This window comes from Rhinichthys klamathensis, unplaced genomic scaffold (genome assembly GCF_029890125.1).
Source record: "Rhinichthys klamathensis goyatoka isolate OS25496 unplaced genomic scaffold, OSU_Roscu_1.1 h1tg000234l_1, whole genome shotgun sequence".
Classification (NCBI taxonomy): Eukaryota; Metazoa; Chordata; class Actinopteri; order Cypriniformes; family Leuciscidae; genus Rhinichthys; species Rhinichthys klamathensis.
In genome coordinates this window covers 93,349-108,230 of record NW_026606757.1, presented here as the reverse complement: position 1 = coordinate 108,230, position 14,882 = coordinate 93,349, and positions in this window count along the sequence as shown.

The window sequence follows — 14,882 nt, the reverse complement described above, 5'->3', positions numbered from 1 at the left end:
TATGGCTTGTAAATGTAGTTTTATGGTTGCTAGGGTGCCCTAAGTGGTTGCTAGGGCGTGGCCATGAAGTTGTTATGTCACTACTTATAGGCTTCTGGATAGGCCGAGTCAAAAGAGCCCAATCCCAAGTCTCTATGACCTCCTGGTCAAAAGATATGATCTCACAAATTTTTTGCCAATGTTAAGTCTATGGGACTTTTTTCGGCAAATTTTTCGCCCGCCGGACGAACATCGTACAACCGATCGCTTAGAAAAGACATAGCACACCTCTCCTCAATGAACCGGTTGATTTGACACCTCATTCATGGGTCTACGACAAAAGGTGCGGGAGGAGTAGCGTGCCGAAGTTTTGTCTAGGTGAATAGTAATCACAACACTAGAATGTACATTTCCAGAAGAAAATGTGAAGTGGTGCTTGCAGTGGCAAAACTCGCCGCTCGGTTGCTAGCGTGCGGTTAGCTAGTTTTTACCAAGATGCTAGCATGATTAGCATGATTAGCATGTTGCTAGCATCATGCTAGCATGATTAGCATGTTGCTAGCATCATGCTAGCATTATAAGCATGTTACTAGCATGTTTTAGTTAGATTCTCCCATTATGCTAGCATGTTGCTAGCATGATGCTAGCAAAAATAAGAATGTTGCAAACATGTTTTAGTTAGATGCTAGCATTATTTGCATCATGCTAGCATGATTAGCATATTGCTAGCATCATGCTAGCATGATTAGCATATTGCTAGCATCATGCTAGCATGATTAGCATATTGCTAGCATCATGCTAGCATGTTTAGCATGTTGCTAGCATGATGCTAGCATGTTTAGCATGTTGCTAGCATGTTGCTAGCATCTTGCTAGCATGATGCTAGCATGTTTAGCATGTTGCTAGCATGTTGCTAGCATGATGCTAGCATGATTAGCATGTTGCTAGCATGATGCTAGCATGTTTAGCATGTTGCTAGCATGTTGCTAACATGATGCTAGCATGATTAGCATGTTGCTAGCATGATGCTAGCATGATTAGCATGTTGCTAGCATATTGCTAGCATGTTGCTAGCATGATTAGCATGTTGCTAGCATGATGCTAGCATGATGCTAGCATGATTAGCATGTTGCTAGCATGATGCTAGCATGATTAGCATGTTGCTAGCATGATGCTAGCATGATTAGCATGTTTCTAGCATATTTGTAGCATGATTAGCATGTTGCTACCATGTTACTAGCATGATTAGCATGTTGCTAGCATGATGCTAGCATAATTAGCCTGTTGCTAGCATGTTTGTAGCTAGTTGCTAGCATTATTAGCATGTTTCTAGCATCATGCTAGCATGATTAGCATGTTGCTAGCATGATGCTAGCATGATTAGCATGTTGCTAGCATATTGCTAGCATGTTGCTAGCATGATTAGCATGTTGCTAGCATGATGCTAGCATGATGCTAGCATGATTAGCATGTTGCTAGCATGATGCTAGCATGATTAGCATGTTGCTAGCATGATGCTAGCATGATTAGCATGTTTCTAGCATATTTGTAGCATGATTAGCATGTTGCTACCATGTTACTAGCATGATTAGCATGTTGCTAGCATGATGCTAGCATAATTAGCCTGTTGCTAGCATGTTTGTAGCTAGTTGCTAGCATTATTAGCATGTTTCTAGCATCATGCTAGCATGATTAGCATGTTGCTAGCATTATGCTAGCATGATTAGCATGTTGCTAGCATGATGCTAGCATGTTTAGCATGTTGCTAGCATGGTTGCTAAGGTATTACTAGGTGGTTGCTAGGGTGTTGCTAGGCGGTTGCTAGGGTGTTCTGGGTGGTTGCTAGGGCGTTGCTAGGCAGTTGCTAGGGTATCCTGGGTGGTTGCTAAGCGGTTGCTAGGGTAATTTGTGTGGTTGCTAGGGCATTCCTAGGGTGTTCAGGGTGGTTGCTAGGGTGTTGCTAGGTTGTTGCTAAGGTATTCTGGATGGTTGCTAGGGTGTTCTGGGTGGTTGCTAGGCGGTTGCTAGGGTGTTCTGATTACTGTATATTTTTATATATTCTTACAGAGGTATTTCGGGTGGTTGCTAGGGTGTTGCTAGGGTGTTCTAAGGTATTTTGGGTGGTTGCTATGGTGTTGCTAGGGTGTTCTAAGGTATTTTAGGTGGTTGCTAGGGTGTTCTAAGGTATTTTGGGTGGTTGCTAGGGTGTTCTAAGGTATTTTGGTGGTTGCTAGGGTGTTGCTAGGGTGTTCTAAGGTATTTTGGGTGGTTGCTATGGTGTTGCTAGGGTGTTCTAAGGTATTTTGGGTGGTTGCTAGGGTGTTCTAAGTTATTTTGGGTGGTTGCTAGGGTGTTCTAAGGTATTTTGGGTGGTTGCTAGGGTGTTCTGGGTGGTTGCTAGGGTGTTCTAAGGTATATTTTGTGGTTGCTAGGCGGTTGCTAGGGTGTTCTGGGTGGTTGCTATGGTGTTGCTAGGCAGTTGCTAGGGTATCCTGGGTGGTTGCTAGGCGGTTGCTAGGGTAATTTGGGTGGTTGCTAGGGCGTTGCTAGGCAGTTGCTAGGGTGTTCTGGGTGGTTGCTAGGGTGTTGCTAGGCAGTTGCTAGGGTATCCTGGGTGGTTGCTAGGCGGTTGCTAGGGTGTTCTGGGTGGTTGCTAGGCAGTTGCTAGGCAGTTGCTAGGGTGTTCTGGGTGGTTGCTAGGGTAATCTGTGTGGTTGCTATGGTGTTACTAGGTGGTTGGTAGTTGTCAAAGATGGTTACTGTTGAGTTTGTAGCATTTTATTGGCATGATTTAGCACTTAGCTAATCAATATTAGCATGTAGCTATTCACTGCTAGCATGTGTAGCATGTAGCAAGTCCTGTTTGCTAGCATGAGTCAAAATAGCCAACCCCCATCTCTATACGATGTTCTGATGCAGAGATATCGGTCTTGCAAAACGGTTGCTAGGGTACACTGTTTGGTTGCTAGGGAGTGGCTTGGCAGCTGCCAATCATGAAGCTCCAAAGTCAATGTGAATGTATAAACCAACCCCCATCTCTATACGATGTTCTGATGCAGAGATGTAGGTCTTGCAAAATGGTTGCTAGGGTACTCTGTTTGGTTGCTAGGGAGTGGCTTGGCAGCTGCCAATCATGAAACTCCAAAGGCTGCTTGTCAGTATGAATGATATAAACCAACTCCCATGCCTCTGTGACATTCAGAATGGACGATATTCCTCTTTGGATTTTGGTTGCTAAGGTGCTCGACAATGGTTGCTAGGGCGTGGCTAGGAAGTGTTGAGGTGACTCATGATTGGCTGTTTGCTGCCCCGAGTCAAACGAGACCACCCTCATGTTTCTATGACAATTCAGTCCAGAGATATCCCTTCGATCTCTTTCAATGGAAGTCTATGGGAGTTGTTGCTAAGGTGCTCTAAATGGTTGCTAGGGCGTGGCTTGATAGCTTCACAATGATCCTGAGAGACTGATTGGTTGTCTGAGTAAAATGAGCCCGCCCTCTTGTCTCTATGACACTGTGATCCAGAGTTATGTTCAATACAAAAGCGGTTTCTATGGTGTAGGACGGCCCATTTCATGGGCCGTCCTACACCATAGTAAGTCAATGGGGAAACTTTGGGCCCCTCTTGCCCCCCAGGGGTGCAACTTTTACCCCATTGTGTGGTGTGTTCTTACAGAGCCTGTCAGCCTCTCCAAATGTGGTAAATTACACGTTTCTGCGACATCCTCGTTCCGAGCTACGACTCGTCAAAGTTTGACGCAATGTTAAGTCTATGGGATTTTTCGGCCGGTTTTTCGCCCCTGGGGCGAACATCGTACCCCCGATCCCTTATAAAAGTCATAGCACACCATTCCCGAACAGGCCGCACGTTTTGACGCCTCATTCGTGGGTCTGTGACAAAAGCTGCGGGAGGAGTAGCGCGCCAAACTTTGTGTGGAATAATAAGAATAATAAGTTTGCACAATAACACTAGTGTTGCTTTGCCATAGGCAAGCACCACTAACTAGAATGTACATTTCCAGAAGAAAATGTGAAGTGGTGCTTGCAGTGGCAAAACTCGCCGCTCGGTTGCTAGCGTGCGGTTAGCTATTTTTTACCAAGATGGTAGCATGATTAGCATGTTGCTAGCATCATGCTAGAATGATTAACATGTTGTTAGCATTATGCTAGCGTGATTAGCATGTTGCTAGCATGATTAGCATGTTGCTAGCATGATGTTAGCATGATTAGCATTTTGCTAGCATGTTGATAGCATGATAAGCATGTTGCTAGCATGATGCTAGCATGATTAGCATGTTGCTAGCATGATGCTAGCATGATTAGCATGTTGTAAGCATGATTAGCATGTTGCTAGCATCATGCTAGCATGATTAGCATGTTGTTAGCATCATGCTAGCATCATGCTAGCATGATTAGCATGTTGTTAGCATCATGCTACCAACATGCTAGCATGATTAGCATGTTGTTAGCATGATGCTAGCAAAAATAAGCATGTTGCAAACATGTTTTAGGTAGATGCTAGCATGATTAGCATATTGCTAGCATCATGCTAGCATGATTAGCATGTTGCTAGCATGATGCTAGCATGGTTGCTAAGGTTTTACTAGGGGGTTGCTAGGGTATTATGGGTGGTTGCTAGGGCGTTGCTAGGCGGTTGCTAGGGTGTTCTGGGTGGTTGCTAGGGTGTTGGTAGGCGGTTGCTAGGGTGTTCTGAGTGGTTGCTAGGGTGTTGCTAGGTGGTTGCTATGGTATTCTGAGTGGTTGCTATGGTATTCTGAGTGGTTGCTAGGGTGTTGCTAGGTGGTTGCTATGGTATTCTGGGTGGTTGCTAGGGTGTTGCTAAGCGGTTGCTAGGGTGTTCTGGGTGGTTGCTAGGGTGCTGCTAGGCGGTTGCTAGGGTGTTCTGAGTGGTTGCTAGGGTGTTGCTAGGTGGTTGATAGGGTATTCTGGGTGGTTGCTAGGGTGTTGCTAGGCGGTTGCTAGGGTGTTCTGGGTGGTTGCTAGGGTGTTGCTAGGCGGTTGCTAGGGTGTTCTGAGTGGTTGCTAGGGTGTTGGTAGGCGGTTGTTAGGGTGTTCTGGGTGGTTGCTAAGGTGTTTTGGGTGGTTGCTAGGCGGTTGCTAGGGTGTTCTGGGTGGTTGCTAGGGTGTTGCTAGGGGGTTGCTAGGGTGTTTTGGGTGGTTGCTAGGGTGTTGCTAGGCGGTTGCTAGGGTGTTCTGAGTGGTTGCTAGGGTGTTGCTAGGGTGTTCTGGGTGGTTGCTAGGGTGTTGCTAGGCGGTTGCTAGGGTGTTCTGAGTGGTTGCTAGGTGGTTGCTAGGGTATTCTGGGTGGTTGCTAGGGTGTTGCTAGGCGGTTGCTAGGGTATTCTGGGTAGTTGCTATGGTGTTGCTAGGCAGTTGCTAGGGTGTTTTAGGTGGTTGCTATGGTATTCTGGATGGTTGCTATGGTGTTACTAGGTGGTTGGTAGTGTTTACATTTGGTTACTATAGAGTTTTTATAATGTTCATGGCATGATTTAGCACTTAGCTAATCAATATTAGCATGTAGCTATTCACAGCTAGCATGTTTAGCATGTAGCAAGTCCTGTTTGCTAGCATGAGTCAAAAGAGCCAACCCCCATCTCTATACGATGTTCTGATGCAGAGATATTGGTCTTGCAAAACGGTTGCTAGGGTACTCTGTTTGGTTGCTAGGGAGTGGCTTGGCAGCTGCCAATCATGAAGCTCCAAAGTCAATGTGAATGTATAAACCAACCCCCATCTCTATACGATGTTCTGATGCAGAGATATAGGTCTTGCAAAATGGTTGCTAGGGTACTCTGTTTGGTTGCTAGGGAGTGGCTTGGCAGCTGCCAATCATGAAACTCCAAAGGCTGCTTGTCAGTATGAATGATATAAACCAACTCCCATGCCTCTGTGACATTCAGAATGGACGATATTCCTTTTTGGATTTTGGTTGCTAAGGTGCTCGACAATGGTTGCTAGGGCGTGGCTAGCAAGTGTTGAGGTGATTCATGATTGGCTGTTTGCTGGCCCGAGTCAAACGAGACCACCCTCATGTTTCTATGACAATTCAGTCCAGAGATATCCCTTCGATCTCTTTCAATGGAAGTCTATGGGAGTTGTTGCTAAGGTGCTCTAAATGGTTGCTAGGGCGTGGCTTGATAGCTTCACAATGATCCTGAGAGACTGATTGGTTGTCTGAGTAAAATGAGTCCGCCCCCTTGTCTCTATGACACTGTGACCCACAGCTATGTTCAATACAAAATCCCTATGTAATTTACCATAGTAGGAGAAACGCATGCATTTCATGGGCCGTCCTACACCATAGTAAGTCAATGGGGCAACTTTGGGCAGCTCCTGCCCCACAGGGGTGCAACTTTTACCCCATTGTGTGGTATGTTCTTACAGAGTCTGTCAGCCTCTTCAAATGTGGCAAATTTCACGTTTCTGCGACATCCTCGTTCCGAGCTACGACTCGTCAAAGTTTTTCGCAATGTTAAGTCTATGGGATTTTTTTGGGCCGTTTTTCGCCCCTGGGGCGACCATCGTACCCCCGATCTCTTAGAAAAGTCATAGCACACCATTCCCGAACAGGCCGCACGTTTTGACACCTCATTCATGGGTCTGTGACAAAAACTGCGGGAGGAGTAGCGCGTCAAAAAGTGGCCAGAAGAATAAGAATAAGAAGAATAAGAATAATAAGTATGTGAGATAACAATAGTGTTGCTTCGCCATAGGCAAGCACCACTAACTAGAATGTACATTTCCAGAAGAAAATGTGAAGTGGTGCTTGCAGTGGCAAAACTCGCCGCTCGGTTGCTAGCGTGTGGTTCTGTGTGGTTGCTATGGTGTTGCTATACGGTTGCTAGGGTATTCTGGGTGGTTGCTAAGGTGTTTTGGGTGGTTGCTAGGCGGTTGCTAGGGTGTTCTGGGTGGATGCTAGGGTGTTGCTAGGGTGTTTTGGGTGGTTGCTAGGGTGTTCTGGGTGGTTCATAGGCGGTTGCTAGGGTGTTCTGGGTGGTTGCTAGGCGGTTGCTAGGGTGTTCTGAGTGGTTGCTAGGGTGTTGCTAGGCGGTTGCTAGGGTGTTCTGGGTGGTTGCTAGGGTGTTGCTAGGCGGTTGCTAGGGTGTTCTGAGTGGTTGCTAGGGTGTTGCTAAGTGGTTGCTAGGGTATTCTGGGTGGTTGCTAGGGTGTTGCTGGGTGGTTGCTAGGGTGTTCTGAGTGGTTGCTAGGGTGTTGCTAGGGTGTTCTGGGTGGTTGCTAAGATGTTTTGGGTGGTTGCTAGGCGGTTGCTAGGGTGTTCTGGGTGGTTGCTAGGGGGTTGCTAGGGGGTTGCTAGGGTGTTGCTAGGGTGTTTTGGGTGGTTGCTAGGGTGTTGCTAGGCGGTTGCTATGGTCTTCTGGATGGTTGCTAGGGTGTTGCTAGGTGGTTGCTAGGGCGTTCTGGGTGGTTGCTAGGGTGTTGCTAGGCAGTTGCTAGGGTGTTCTGGGTTGTTGCTAGGGTGTTGCTAGGTGGTTGCTAGGGTATTCTGGGTGGTTGCTAGGGTGTTGCTAGGCGGTTGCTAGGGTGTTCTTGGTGGTTGCTAGGGTGTTGCTAGGCGGTTGCTAGGGTGTTCTGAGTGGTTGCTAGGGTGTTGCTAGGTGGTTGCTAGGGTATTCTGGGTGGTTGCTAGGGTGTTGCTAGGCGGTTGCTAGGGTATTCTGGGTGGTTGCTATGGTGTTGCTAGGCGGTTGCTAGGGTGTTTTGGGTGGTTGCCATGGTATTCTGGATGGTTGCTATGGTGTTACTAGGTGGTTGGTAGTGTTCACATTTGGTTACTATAGAGTTTTTATAATGTTCATGGCATGATGTAGCACTTAGCTAATCAATATTAGCATGTAGCTATTCACAGCTAGCATGTTTAGCATGTTGAAAGTCCTGTGTGCTAGCATGAGTCAAAAGACCCAACCCCCATCTCTATACGATGTTCTGATGCAGAGATGTAGGTCTTGCAAAATGGTTGCTAGGGTACTCTGTTTGGTTGCTAGGGAGTGGCTTGGCAGCTGCCAATGATGAAACTCCAAAGGCTGCTTGTCAGTATGAATGATATAAACCAACCCCCATCTCTATACAATGTTCTGATATAGAGATGTAGGTCTTGCAAAATGGTTGCTAGGGTACTCTGTTTGGTTGCTAGGGAGTGGCTTGGCAGCTGCCAATCATGAAACTCCAAAGGCTGCTTGTCAGTATGAATGATATAAACCAACTCCCATGCCTCTGTGACATTCAGAATGGACGATATTCCTCTTTGGATTTTGGTTGCTAAGGTGCTCGACAATGGTTGCTAGGGCGTGGCTAGCAAGTGTTGAGGTGATTCATGATTGGCTGTTTGCTGGCCCGAGTCAAACGAGACCACCCTCATGTTTCTATGACAATTCAGTCCAGAGATATCCCTTCGATCTCTTTCAATGGAAGTCTATGGGAGTTGTTGCTAAGGTGCTCTAAATGGTTGCTAGGGCGTGGCTTGATAGCTTCACAATGATCCTGAGAGACTGATTGGTTGTCTGAGTAAAATGAGCCCGCCCCCTTGTCTCTATGACACTGTGATCCAGAGTTATGTTCAATATAAAAGCGGTTTCTATGGTGTAGGACGGCCCATTTCATGGGCCGTCCTACACCATAGTAAGTCAATGGGGCAACTTTGGGCCCCTCCTGCGCCCCAGGGGTGCAACTTTTACCCCATTGTGTGGTGTGTTCTTACAGAGCCTGTCAGCCTCTTCAAATGTGGTAAATTACACGTTTCTGCGACATCCTCGTTCCGAGCTACGACTCGTCAAAGTTTGACGCAATGTTAAGTCTATGGGATTTTTCGGCCGGTTTTTCGCCCCTGGGGCGAACATCGTACCCCCGATCCCTTATAAAAGTCATAGCACACCATTCCCGAACAGGCCGCACGTTTTGACACCTCATTCGTGGGTCTGTGACAAAAACTGCGGGAGGAGTAGCGCGTCAAAATGTGGCCGGAAGAATAAGAATAATAAGAATAATAAGTATGCACAATAACACTAGTGTTGCTTTGCCATAGGCAAGCACCACTAACTAGAATGTACATTTCCAGAAGAAAATGTGAAGTGGTGCTTGCAGTGGCAAAACTCGCCGCTCGGTTGCTAGCGTGCGGTTAGCTAGTTTTTACCAAGATGCTAGCATGATTAGCATGTTGCTATTATCATGCTAGCATGATTAGCATGTTGTTAGCATTATGCTAGCATTATTAGCATGTTGCTAGCATGATTAGCATGTTGCTAGCATGATTAGCATGTTGCTAGCATGATGTTAGCATGATTAGCATTTTGCTAGCATGTTGCTAGCATGATGCTAGCATGATTAGCATGTTTCTAGCATGTTGCTAGCATGATGCTAGCATGATTAGCATGTTGCTAGCATGATGATTAGCATGTTGCTAGCATGATGCTAGCATGATTAGCATTTTGCTAGCATGTTGCTAGCATGATTAGCATGTTGCTAGCATGATGCTAGCATGATTAGCATGTTGCTAGCATGATGATTAGCATGTTGCTAGCATGATGCTAGCATGATTAGCATTTTGCTAGCATGTTGCTAGCATGATTAGCATGTTGCTAGCATGATTAGCATGTTGTTAGCATCATGCTAGCATGATTAGCATGTTGTTAGCATCATGCTACCAACATACTAGCATGATTAGCATGTTTACTAGCATGATGTTAGCATTATTAGCATTTTGCTAGCATGTTGCTAGCATGATGCTAACATGATTAGCATGTTTATAGCATGTTGCTAGCATGATTAGCATGTTGCTAGCATGATGCTAGCATGATTAGCATGTTGCTAGCATGTTGCTAGCATGATTAGCATGTTGCTAGCATGATGCTAGCATGATTAGCATGTTGTTAGCATCATGCTAGCATTATTAGCATGTTGTTAGCATCATGCTACCAACATGCTAGCATGATTAGCATGTTGCTAGCATGATGCTAGCAAAAATAAGCATGTTGCAAACATGTTTTAGGTAGATGCTAGCATGATTAGCATATTGCTAGCATGATGCTAGCATGTTTAGCATGTTGCTAGCATGATGCTAGCATGGTTGCTAAGGTGTTACTAGGTGGTTGCTAGGGTATTATGGGTGGTTGCTAGGGCGTTGCTAGGCGGTTGCTAGGGTTTTTGGCTGGTTGCTATGGTGTTGCTAGGCGGTTGCTATGGTGTTCTGGGTGGTTGCTAGGGTGTTGCTAGGCGGTTGCTAGGGTGTTCTGAGTGGTTGTTAGGGTGTTGCTAGGCGGTTGCTAGGGTATTCTGGGTGGTTGCTAGGGTGTTGCTAGGCAGTTGCTAGGGTGTTCTGGGTGGTTGCTAGGGTGTTGCTAGGCGGTTGCTAGGGTGTTCTGAGTGGTTGCTATGGTGTTGCTAGGGTATTCTGGGTGGTTGCTAGGGTGTTGTTAGGTGGTTGCTAGGGTATTCTGGGTGGTTGCTATGGTGTTGCTAGGCGGTTGCTAGGGTGTTTTGGGTGGTTGCTAGGGTGTTTTAGGTGGTTGCTATGGTATTCTGGATGGTTGCTATGGTGTTACTAGGTGGTTGGTAGTGTTCACATTTGGTTACTATAGAGTTTTTATAATGTTCATGGCATGATTTAGCACTTAGCTAATCAATATTAGCATGTAGCTATTCACAGCTAGCATGTTTAGCATGTTGAAAGTCCTGTGTGCTAGCATGAGTCAAAAGACCCAACCCCCATCTCTATACGATGTTCTGATGCAGAGATGTAGGTCTTGCAAATTGGTTGCTAGGGTACTCTGTTTGGTTGCTAGGGAGTGGCTTGGCAGCTGCCAATGATGAAACTCCTAAGGCTGCTTGTCAGTATGAATGATATAAACCAACCCCCATCTCTATACGATGTTCTGATGCAGAGATGTAGGTCTTGCAAAATGGTTGCTAGGGTACTCTGTTTGGTTGCTAGGGAGTGGCTTGGCAGCTGCCAATGATGAAACTCCAAAGGCTGCTTGTCAGTATGAATGATATAAACCACCCCCCATCTCTATACGATGTTCTGATATAGAGATGTAGGTCTTGCAAAATGGTTGCTAGGGTACTCTGTTTGGTTGCTAGGGAGTGGCTTGGCAGCTGCCAATCATGAAACTCCAAAGGCTGCTTGTCAGTATGAATGATATAAACCAACTCCCATGCCTCTGTGACATTCAGAATGGACGATATTCCTCTTTGGATTTTTGTTGCTAAGGTGCTCGACAATGGTTGCTAGGGCGTGGCCAGTAAGTGTTGAGGTGATTCAGGATTGGCTGTTTGCTGCCCCGAGTCAAACGAGCCCACCCTCATGTTTCTATGACAATTCAGTCCAGAGATATCCCTTCGATCTCTTTCAATGGAAGTCTATGGGAGTTGTTGCTAAGGTGCTCTAAATGGTTGCTAGGGCGTGGCTTGATAGCTTCACAATGATCCTGAGAGACTGATTGGTTGTCTGAGTAAAATGAGCCCGCCCTCTTGTCTCTATGACACTGTGATCCAGAGTTATGTTCAATACAAAAGCGGTTTCTATGGTGTAGGACGGCCCATTTCATGGGCCGTCCTACACCATAGTAAGTCAATGGGGCAACTTTGGGCCCCTCCTGCCCCTCAGGGGTGCAACTTTTACCCCATTGTGTGGTATGTTCTTACAGAGCCTGTCAGCCTCTTCAAATGTGGCAAATTTCACGTTTCTGCGACATCCTCGTTCCGAGCTACGACTCGTCAAAGTTTTTCGCAATGTTAAGTCTATGGGATTTTTTTGGGCCGTTTTTCGCCCCTGGGGCGACCATCGTACCCCCGATCTCTTAGAAAAGTCATAGCACACCATTCCCGAACAGGCCGCACGTTTTGACACCTCATTCATGGGTCTGTGACAAAAACTGCGGGAGGAGTAGCGCGTCAAAAAGTGGCCAGAAGAATAATAATAAGAAGAACTAGAATGTACATTTCCAGAAGAAAATGTGAAGTGGTGCTTGCAGTGGCAAAACTCGCCGCTCGGTTGCTAGGATGTTCTGGGTAGTTGCTATGGTGTTGCTAGGTGGTTGCTAGGGTATTCTGGGTGGTTGCTAGGGTGTTGCTAGGCGTTGCTAGGGTGTTATGGGTGGTTGCTAGGGTGTTGCTAGGCAGTTGCTAGGGTGTTCTGGTTAGTTGCTATGGTGTTGCTAGGCAGTTGCTAGGGTATTCTGGTTGGTTGCTATGGTGTTGCTAGGCGGTTGCTAGGGTGTTCTGGGTGGTTGCTAGGGTGTTGCTATGCAGTTGCTAGGGTATTCTGGGTGGTTGCTATGGTGTTGCTAGGCGGTTGCTAGGGTGTTCTGGGTGGTTGCTAGGGTGTTGCTATGCAGTTGCTAGGGTATTCTGGGTAGTTGCTATGGTGTTGCTAGGTGGTTGCTAGGGTATTCTGGGTGGTTGCTAGGGTGTTGCTAGGCGGTTGCTAGGGTATTCTGGGTGGTTGCTAGGGTGTTGCTAGGCGGTTGCTAGGGTATTCTGGGTGGTTGCTATGGTGTTGCTAGGCGGTTGCTAGGGTGTTTTGGGTGGTTGTTAAGGTGTTTTGGGTGGTTGCTAGGCGGTTGCTAGGGTGTTCTGGGTGGTTGCTAAGGTGTTTTGGGTGGTTGCTAGGCGGTTGCTAGGGTGTTCTGGGTGGTTGCTAGGGTGTTGCTAGGGGGTTGCTAGGGTGTTCTGGATGGTTGCTAGGGTGTTGCTAGGCGGTTGCTAGGGTGTTCTGGGTGGTTGCTAGGGTGTTGCTAGGTGGTTGCTAGGGTGTTCTGGGTGGTTGCTAGGGTGTTGCTAGGCGGTTGCTAGGGTGTTCTGGGTGGTTGCTAGGGGGTTGCTAGGTGGTTGCTAGGGTGTTTTGGGTGGTTGCTAGGGTGTTGCTAGGTGGTTGCTAGGGTGTTCTGGGTGGTTGCTAGGGTGTTGCTAGGCGGTTGCTAGGGTGTTCTGGGTGGTTGCTAGGGTGTTGCTAGGTGGTTGCTAGGGTGTTCTGAGTGGTTGCTAGGGTGTTGCTAGGCGGTTGCTAGGGTGTTCTGGGTGGTTGCTAGGTGGTTGCTAGGGTATTCTGGGTGGTTGCTATGGTGTTGCTAGGCGGTTGCTAGGGTGTTTTGGGTGGTTGCTAGGGTGTTTTAGGTGGTTGCTATGGTATTCTGGATGGTTGCTATGGTGTTACTAGGTGGTTGGTAGTGTTCACATTTGGTTACTATAGAGTTTTTATAATGTTCATGGCATGATTTAGCACTTAGCTAATCAATATTAGCATGTAGCTATTCACAGCTAGCATGTTTAGCCTGTAGCAAGTCCTGTTTGCTAGCATGAGTCAAAAGAGCCAACCCCCATCTCTATACGATGTTCTGATGCAGAGATATTGGTCTTGCAAAACGGTTGCTAGGGTACCTTGTTTGGTTGCTAGGGAGTGGCTTGGCAGCTGCCAATCATGAAGCTCCAAAGTCAATGTGAATGTATAAACCAACCCCCATCTCTATACGATGTTTTGATGCAGAGATATAGGTCTTGCAAAATGGTTGCTAGGGTACCTTGTTTGGTTGCTAGGGAGTGGCTTGGCAGCTGCCAATCATGAAACTCCAAAGGCTGCTTGTCAGTATGAATGATATAAACCAACTCCCGTGCCTCTGTGACATTCAGAATGGACGATATTCCTCTTTGGATTTTGGTTGCTAAGGTGCTCGACAATGGTTGCTAGGGCGTGGCCAGTAAGTGTTGAGGTGATTCAGGATTGGCTGTTTGCTGCCCCGAGTCAAACGAGCCCACCCTCATGTTTCTATGACTCTTATATTCTGAGATATCCCTTTGATCTGTTTCAATGGAAGTCTATGGAACTTGTTGCTAAGGAGCTCTAAATGGTTGCTAGGGCGTGGCTAGATAGCTTCACAATGATCCTGAGAGACTGATTGGCTGTCTGAGTAAAATGAGCCCGCCCCTTTGTCTCTACGACACTGTGATCCAGAGTTATGTTCAATATAAAAGCGGTTTCTATGGTGTAGGACGGCCCATTTCATGGGCCGTCCTACACCATAGTAAGTCAATGGGGCAACTTTGGGCAGCTCCTGCCCCACAGGGGTGCAACTTTTACCCCATTGTGTGGTATATTCTTACAGAGCCTGTCAGCCTCTTTAAATGTGGTAAATTTCACGTTTCTGCGACATCCTCGTTCCGAGCTACGACTCGTCAAAGTTTGACGCAATGTTAAGTCTATGGGATTTTTCGGCCGGTTTTTCGCCCCTGGGGCGAACATCGTACCCCCGATCCCTTAGAAAAGTCATAGCACACCATTCCCGAACAGGCCGCACGTTTTGACACCTCATTCATGGGTCTGTGACAAAAACTGCGGGAGGAGTAGCGCGTCAAAAAGTGGCCAGAAGAATAAGAAGAACTAGAATGTACATTTCCAGAAGAAAATGTGAAGTGGTGCTTGCAGTGGCAAAACTCGCCGCTCGGTTGCTAGAGTGTGGTACATGGTTTTATACAAGCCAAGAACCATGTCTGTACAATGTTCTAGTGCTGAGATATGGCTCATTCATGCGTTCAGGTGGTTACTAGGGTACTCTATATGGTTGCTATGGTGTGCTTATACAGTTTATGAGATGATATTTAAAGACTAGTTGACAGTCTGAGTCAAAAAACGTGGAGTTTCTTTCAAACTTGTATTTTCTGGAGCTGAGCTATGGCTTGAATATGTTGTTTTTTGGTTGCTAGGCTGCCCTAAGTGGTTGCTAGGGCGGGAATATGAATTTATTATGTCACTACTTATTGGCTGCTTGATAGGCCAAATCAAAAGAGCCCAACCCCAAGTCTCTATGACCTTCTAGTCAAAAAATATGATCTCACAAATGTTGTGCCAATGTTAAGTCTATGGGATTTTTT